General features: G+C 40.0%; 1 pseudogene; it reads right to left on the bottom strand.

The window, feature by feature from the left end:
• Positions 1-794: 794 nt before the first annotated feature.
• On the bottom strand, positions 795-4,890 carry LOC138157263 (V-type proton ATPase subunit D pseudogene; annotated as a pseudogene).
• Between the last annotated feature and the right edge of the window lie 3,534 nt (positions 4,891-8,424).

Here is an 8,424-nt window from a genome sequence, read left to right as displayed (position 1 = left end):
AGACACTTAACACAAAAACTAGCCGTGTGACCTTGGGCAAGCCACTTAACCCCAACTGCCCTCCAAAAAACAAAAAAAAACCCCAAATCATCCTAGGATACAGATTTGTTTTGGAGGGGTGGCTAGGTGGCGCAGTGAATAGAGACAGCACTGGCCCTGGAGTCAGGAGGACCTGAGTTCAAGTCCACCCTCAGACACTTAACACTTAACTAGCCATATGACCTTGGGCAAGTCACTTAACCCCAATTGCCCTCCAAAAAGCAAAAAAAAAAAAAGTATTGTGTTAGAATATGAACTTCTCTATTCAGTAATGGTCTTTTCATCAGGAATGCTTGAAAGTCCTCTATTTCATTAAATATCCATTTTTCTCCCCATAGGATTATACTTAGTCTTGCTGCACAGATTTTTCTTGCTTGTAATCCTAGATCCTTTGCCTTCCAGAATATCATATTCCAAGCCCTCTTTTTCTGCATAGTGGTGACTGCTATATCTTATGTGATTGAGTGCTCATTAGCACTTGGATTCTTTCTTTCTGGCTACTTGAAATATTTTCTCCTTGACCTGGAAGCTCTGAATTTTGGCTATAATATTCATGGAAGTTTTTGTTTTGGGGTTTCTTTCAGGAGGTGACTGGTGGATTCTTTCAAATTCTACTTTACCCTCTGATTTGAGGATAGCTGTGCAGTTTTTCTTTATAATTTCTTGAAAAATTATGTCTAGGCTCTTTTTTGTACATATGCTTCAGGTAGTCTGATGATTATTTTTTTATTTTAAAATTATTTTACTCTGCTTATAGAGGCAGCTATGTTGTAGAGTAGATAAAGTACTGGCCCTGGAGTCAGGAGGACTTGAATTCAAATCTGACCATAAACACTTTCTACCTGTGTGATTCTGGACAAGTCACTTAACCCATTTTGCCTCAGTTTCCTCACCTGTAAAATGAATGGAGAAGGAAAGGGCAAACCACTCTAGTTTCTTTGCTGAGAAAATCTCAAATGGGGTCACAGAGCTGGACACAACAAATCAACTAAGCAACAACAACTCTGCTTATACTACAGCTACACAGGAACCAGCAGAATTTCTTCCATAATGGAGATAAAAGTCTTCTTCCACAGGACTGAGACTAGCCATGCAAGGAAAAAGAAATATGTGAAGCTATTTACACAAAACCATGGATTGAAACACCATGGTGACAAAAGCAGAGGTTGAAAGTGGGTCAAAATGATATCTGTATATGTAGGAGTCAGGCTACATCTCAGCATGAATCACTGCTATTTTCAAAGGGATGTTTCTGAAATATGATTAGAGGATAGAACAGCACAACTCTGCTTACATACAGAGAATAATAAAAAGGGGATATATTAATAGGTCATAGTTCTACAGGTTCCTGGGCAGGTCAATTACCACTAAATAGTGGTAGGTCCTACAAATGATTACTTATAATCATGATTTCTCTAAATAATCTCAATAACAAATATCAATTAGTGTAACTCTTAGACTTAGACCATAACAAATAGCCACTTTATACATAGAACCTGGATACCACATATTATTAGAAAATCACAAGATTGGGGCCTCAAAGATTATAGGATGGGAAGGGCTATTTGAACAGAAGACTTTCATCCTTCTCTTCAGCCAGCAGGTTAGTTGGCCCAACACTTCTCCAGCTACTTTCTGGAGCTCCAATTTTCTCTGTTTCCTCTTTGAGAACCTTCTTCTCCTGTATTGTCTTTCACCTGTCAAAATCCCTATGCTCTTGTTCATCCAGTTCTGAGAGTCTCAATCCAAGGAACGATCACATGCTCAATTGCATTCACCCACCTGTCTATGTAAATGTCTTCATCCAGTGTAACAAATGATGTTTGTAGGGATGCCAGCTCCACCAAGAGTTACTCTGCTTTGACATAATTCCTCTTCAGTCTATGCACTTGTTCCCCACCTCTGACCAAACCAGTCAACTCATAACTGTCAGCTCCTTCTTGAAAGTGTTCAAATACTGGCAAGATGACACCTGCTATATTATATTTCTTTGCCCTGATAGTCACTCCAGTTTTGTTCACATTTTGAATACAGTGGTACTTAAGATGCCAACTGTGACCTCAGCAAGTAAAAAAAGCAGCTTCTCATATAATTTCATTCATCAACATTTTGGTCTCAATGATCTTCTGTAAGATCTGTTCAATGTGAAGAGTCAAAGCATCAGATTTTTTCTTTAGGAGGTATTAGCCTGTCTTTGCTCCATTTAATAAAGCCTTCATAATGATCTGTGCCATGTTGAAAGGAAGGTCTTGATGCAGTTTTTGCCATACACCCTGACAGTCGCTGTCTGGTGGAGGCAGTTTCGTCAGTTGGTCTATCATTTCTGACTTTGAAGCTACCATTCACTGCTACTCACTTCTTCCTCCTCCAGTCCTACTTCAATAATTTTAAAATTACTTCTCTTTGATCTATATGCCAAGTCAATTGTTTTTCCTAGAAGTTATTTCAAATTTTCTTCCATTTTTTGGTCTTTTGCTTTTGTTTTATTATTTCCCGATGTCTCATAGAGTCATTAGCTTCCATTTGGCCAATTCTAATTTTCAAGGAGTTATTATCTTCAATAAAATTTTGTACCTCTTTTGCCAAGTTGCTAATTTTTTTTTCATATCTTTCTCCCATAGTTCTCATCTGTTTTTTTAAAAATAATTTTTAATAGAGAACTGAGTCAAATTTATAAAAACATGAGTCATTTCCCAATTGATAAATGGTCAAAAGATATGAGCAGTTTATAGAAGAAAAAAATAAAAACTATCTATAGTCATATAAAAATACTCTAAATCACTATTGATTAGAGAAATGCAAATTAAAACAACTCCAAGGTATCACCTCATACCTATCAGATTCGTTAATTTGACAGAAAGAGAAAATGAGAAATGTTGGAGGGGATTCAAGGGGAAATAAAACATTGTTGGTGGAGTTGTGAACTGATTCAACCATTCTGGAGAGCAATTTGGAAGTATGTCCAGAGGGATATAAAACTATGCATTCCCTTTGACCCAATAATACCACTACTAGGTCTGTATCCCAAAGAGACAAAAAAAAAAAAAACAAAAAGGAAAAGGACCTATATATACAAAAATATTTATAGCAGCTCTTTTTATTGTGGCAAAGAATTGGAAATTGAGAGGATGCCCATCAATTGGGGAATAGCTGAACAAGTTGTGGTCTATGATTGTGTTGGAATATTATTGGGTTATAAGAAATGATGGGCAGGATGCTTTCAGAAAAACCTTGGAAGACTTACATGAACTGATGCAAAGTGAAATGAACAGAACCAGAACATTGTACACATTAATAGTAATATTGTAGGATGATCAATTGTGAATGACTTAATTATATTTAGCAATACAATGATTGAAGACAGTTCTAAAGGATTTATATATATTTATATTTTATATAATGAAAAATACTACCCACCTCCAGAAAAAGAACTGATGGAAGCTGAATGCAGATTGGAGCCTGCTTTTTTTTGTTTTCTTTATTATTCTTGGTTGCTGCTGCTGCTGTTGTTTGTGTTTTCTTTTACAACATAGCTAATATGTACATGTTTTGCATGACTGCATATATGCATACATACACACATGTAAAAATAATCTCTATCAATTTGCTTGTTTTCTCAAGAAGGGGAAGGAGAGGGAAAAATTTTGGAACTCAAAAATTTTAAAAACAAATATTAAAAATTTATGTAATTGAAGAAAAAATAAAAATTAAATGTAGGGAGAAAAATAAAATAATGTTTATCTCCTTTTCTTTAACTCTTCTGGGAATTCTTATTGGGCTTTTGTCCAATCTTGAATTTTTTTCTTTGTGATTTTACTTGTAGATGTTTTCAAGTCATTGTTTTCTTCTGTTTCAGTCTTGAGCTTCCCTGTCTCCATAGTAGCCCTGTACTTTCAGATTCTCATTTTGCTTACTCATTCTTCCAGCCTACTTCTTGATTTGGACCTTATGTTAGTGTTGGGCTCTGTCCACTTTGGGGTGGGGGTAAGGATGTTTGGCCTGAGGTTTTGTTCTTTTATGTTTTTCTGTTTATTTCACAGCTTTGTCTTGGGGCCTGCATGTTTTCAGTGCTCCCAAAATAGAGATCTGGGGAGCAGTCTGTTCACTACCCTCCATATCTGATCTCTGCAAATTAGGTTTATTGGCTTGTGTAATTGAGTTTCAGTAGACTACTGCTGGACCTAGTAACTGTCAGTTCACTGGGAAGTTCTGCAGGTTCATAGCCATGGTTCATACATAGTTCATACATAGTTCATAGCAGACTGCTCTTTGGTCTTGGTCTCCTGAGCTGATTACACTACTTCAGGCATATGAACTGGGCTAAAAGTTAGAACTAAGTTGCTGCTCTGCTCCTAGGCTCTGAGTGACACAGCTAAGTTTCTGGAACTTGTTTTATGCTCAGTACTAGGTCTCACACTCACTTGCAACTACTCCTCTCTGACCTGGGTCTGTGATCCTGAACTGGGTCACGAACAACAGAGCTACCAGATGACATCTATTGTTGCTCTCAGCACCAGCTGACTTCTCTGTACTGAGGTGCTTCTACCCTGATGTCTCAGCTCCCCTTTCACACCTGAACACTAGAAAGCTCTCCTTCTCCTCCACTTCTGCTGCCACTTACTCCTGGTCAGCTCCAGCTCTAATGTCAACAGATGTGTCTATCTTCCTAAGCTGCCCTTGGCTGGGAAAAAAAATGATTCTCTGTGGCTTTTTCTTTGCTTTCCCATTCAGAATTCAGTCTGGTGCACTTCCTGGGTTGTTGCATTTTTTAGGAGGAGGTGTGCTGGGGAAAGCAAAAATGCTTTCTCTTACTCTGACATCTTGACTCTGCTCTCTCTTGACAGCTTTCTCAAGATATCTAGCCAAAAAATGGAAGAGAGGTATGGTACAATAACTAGCAGGGATAGATGGATCAAGCAAAGGTTCTTTAAGGCTGGTGTAGACAAGGGCATATTTTTAGGCAGTAGGGAATCAGCCAATAAACAGAAAAAGATTGAAGATTGCTGAGAGGGATGATAGAGGGGGCAATCTGCTGGAGAAGATGGGATGGAATGGGATCACTTTTGCAGGAAGAAGGGTTTGCCTTGGCTAGGTGAAAGGCCACCTCATCACGTGAGACGAGAGTGCAGGAGATAGTTGGGGAAGGCATCTGATTGATGTGAGATGAAGAGGAGAAAAGAGGAAGCTTTCAGGAAAAAGCTTCCCTTTTTTCCCAGTAAAATATGAGGCAAGTTTCTCAGATGAGAGGGAGTGGGGGAGTCGTGGGAGCTTTGAGGAGTGATGAAAAGATTTGGAAAGACTGTTATGGTGAGTGTGATAGTAAATGGATTGGGGAGGGGAGTAAGACTGCCTTGCCATAGTGAGGGCCCAATTGAGATTATTTAACAAAATTTGCAGTGAACCCAGTCACTGTAGTTTTGTGATTTTTCTCCAGCTTGGTTCAATAGCATGTAAACAGGTACAAAGGCAGAGGAAGGTGGGAATAAACCAAGGTTGGAGCTTGGTGGGGCAAGATCAGCAAAGGATAATGAAGCAACTTCCTCAAGAGGGAAGAGGATACATCTTAGGCACCTCATATATATTCCTTTTCCCCCCTCCAAACCCATAATTGTTTAGTCTGGACTCATAGCACATAGTGCATCAAATCTTGGTGAATGAATAAATGAACTATTTGTGTGCTATAAGGCTGGGCACCATATAGGGCAAAACAGACAAATCCCTGCCCTCTAAGTGCTGACATTCTAAATCTTTAGGCATTATTAGAGTGCAGTACCAATGACATTTTTATAAATCCTTGGAAGTGTTCACTTTGTTCCCCAACTTGAAACGCAGACATTCCATCTTCCTTCCCTCTCATTTATCTCCATTCCTCATTCATCAATTACAAGCACATTCATTTGCCCAGCAGAAGCTACCCAAGAAATTAGATAAAATTGATCCACTGCAATTTATTCACTCTGTTTTCCCAAGAAATAACATCCCTCCCATGTTTTATTCATGTCGACGCCATGCTCTCACTTTTATCTCTATCCCTCAGTAACGTTTTCAATTTACTCAATTTATAGCTTTGAGACACCCTTGGGCTGAGTGTGAGGGGAGGCCACCCCGAATGGTCTGCAGCTCAGTTCAGCCTTAAATTGTCTCAGTGATGTTGTCTCTGCCAGGCAGATGCTCTGAAGCGAAACCAAAGGTGATTCTAGTAAGATCTAGCTGGCTCTGGTCTCAGGGAGAAAGGTTTCTGGGGGCACTGGAAAGAGAAGATACAGAGAGATATAATGAAGGCGCTAACGCTCTGGAGGGAAGATGAGCTCTGGGAGATGAGGTCCCTGCTGAATTTGGAGAAAGCTCAGACAGCTGCTAATGTTTACAGAAGGAAGCAGGGGTGGACTTTGCTGTGACCATTAAGGTCGCCTGTTAGGGAGACAGATGTCTTCTAGGGCCAGGTTCAGCAGACTTCTGTTCTCCTCATGGCTATATGGCATCCCCAAAGAAAGGTTAAGCTTTTCAAAACCTGAAAAAGGATATTTTTGAGTCTTCTGTGTCTCCATTAGAGGAGAATAGATGACTGCCAATGGACATCTTGCTGCGTTAGGGGGGTATTGCTTTAAAAAAATTTTTTTTCCCAACAGCCACAGATCCAGCTGTGTTCGTGTTGACAAGCACATCTCTGTAATGAGAGCTAACTCTAAGCTAGTCAGCTATGAAGACGCTGATTACCAAGCTCTTAGCAACTCCCCCTCCCCCTCCTTCTTTTCCTCCTCTTCCTCTCTTTAGGTCATTTTATTGTTTATTAGCATATCCATGAGAGGGTTAACTGGAGAAAGGGAAGGAGGATAGATTCTAATCTCCAAGACTGTTCTCCTGTGTTCCTGCACAGTCCTGGTGGGGAAGGTGAATGGTGCAAGTTAAATGAGCCTAGAGAATTCTCTGTGATAATTCTCTGTCCACCAAAGGCACAGATAACAGGAAAACTCCTCTCCCTCCTGGGAATCTCCTGATCAGCTTAAGCAACAGTTTAACAACACGGACACATTTAGGGATGGTCCTCCCTGGACTGAATAACTTCCAAAGTTCTTTCTGAGGCTTAGGATTTTATGGGAGCTGAGAAATAACTAACACAAATATTCAGAGACAGATAATGGTGAAAATTGCATTATAGTTTGTGTAGCCCCAGATGTAGCTCCCTTAGGGTTCTATTCCTCAAATCACACTCTCACTCCCAAGTTTGACTCCCCAAAGGGTGGTTTCTACCCTCAGGTTCTCAGATATCGGGGTTGCCATTCCTATAACAAAAACTCACAAGCCCCCACTGGTGAGCTTACCTAATCAGTCAGTAGACACAATTATCTCAAAGTAAAAATATTAACTAAGATAGCATAGTAAGAACAGTAGCTATAATGCATACCTCCCCTCCGTAAACCTGGGAGTACTTTCCCAAAAATACCCACATCACTGGGAAGAGCAGGTCCATATTTAGAGTACATTTGTATTTAGGAATACATAGAGAAAATAATCATAGCCAGGGTTCCTGAGCTCAAGAGATGAATCAGTCTCATCCTTTTCAGTAGCAGGGATTACAGTTGTGTGCCACCGTAGTCAGACAAGGACAGAAATTTTAAAAAAACAAAACCTTCCCTAGATTGCTGTGGCCACCTTTTCTAGTACTGGTTGCACCTTCACTCAACCCCCAGGCTCATATCTATCACCCAGTCAAAATCCTGGTAGCTGCTGTCTACATATCCCGAGGTCACTCCTCTTCTTCCTCTTCCTCAATGAATTCAGTACCTGGCTCACAATTTTTTTCTCCTCCCCAACTCCTACTCTCATACTAGGGGACTTCAACATATGTATTGACTCTCCTTCAAATACCTTAACCACTCAGTTTCTCAAGTTACTCACTTTCTATGAGCTACTCCTCCACCCCACCTCAGTCACACACAAAGACAGTCATACTCTTGATTATCACCCACAAATGTATTACCTCTATTTTGAAAAATTCCAAAATCCCCTTATCTGTGTACCTCTTCCTTCTTCTGCAACATGACGTCCAATCCCTTGGCCCCTCAATTCTTCCCCAGGCCATCTCCCCTGGACTAGCCACTCTCTCCTCTTCCTTTGATCTTGGTAAACCAATTCAACTCTACACTGTCCTCCTCTCTTGAATCCTTAGTACCCGCATCATATTGCCAATTATGGAGAACCAAGCCTTGAGTCTCTCCCACTATTTGCCACCTTCAATCTTAAATACATGATGCTGAACAAATGTGGAAAAAATTGGGCAACTGTTCTGCCTGGGACCACTACAAATTGTATTATACAACATCAACTGGATTCTCACTGCTGATAGGCAATTGTACTAGACTTCCTTTAGCAACTCACTATCCC

Source organism: Petaurus breviceps, unplaced genomic scaffold (assembly GCF_028583685.1).
Source record: "Petaurus breviceps papuanus isolate PSGF00001 unplaced genomic scaffold, PetGlider_PUasm1.0 171, whole genome shotgun sequence".
Classification (NCBI taxonomy): domain Eukaryota; kingdom Metazoa; phylum Chordata; class Mammalia; order Diprotodontia; family Petauridae; genus Petaurus; species Petaurus breviceps.
The sequence above is the reverse complement of the archived record's forward strand: the minus strand, read 5'-3'. Positions and strand labels throughout refer to the sequence as shown.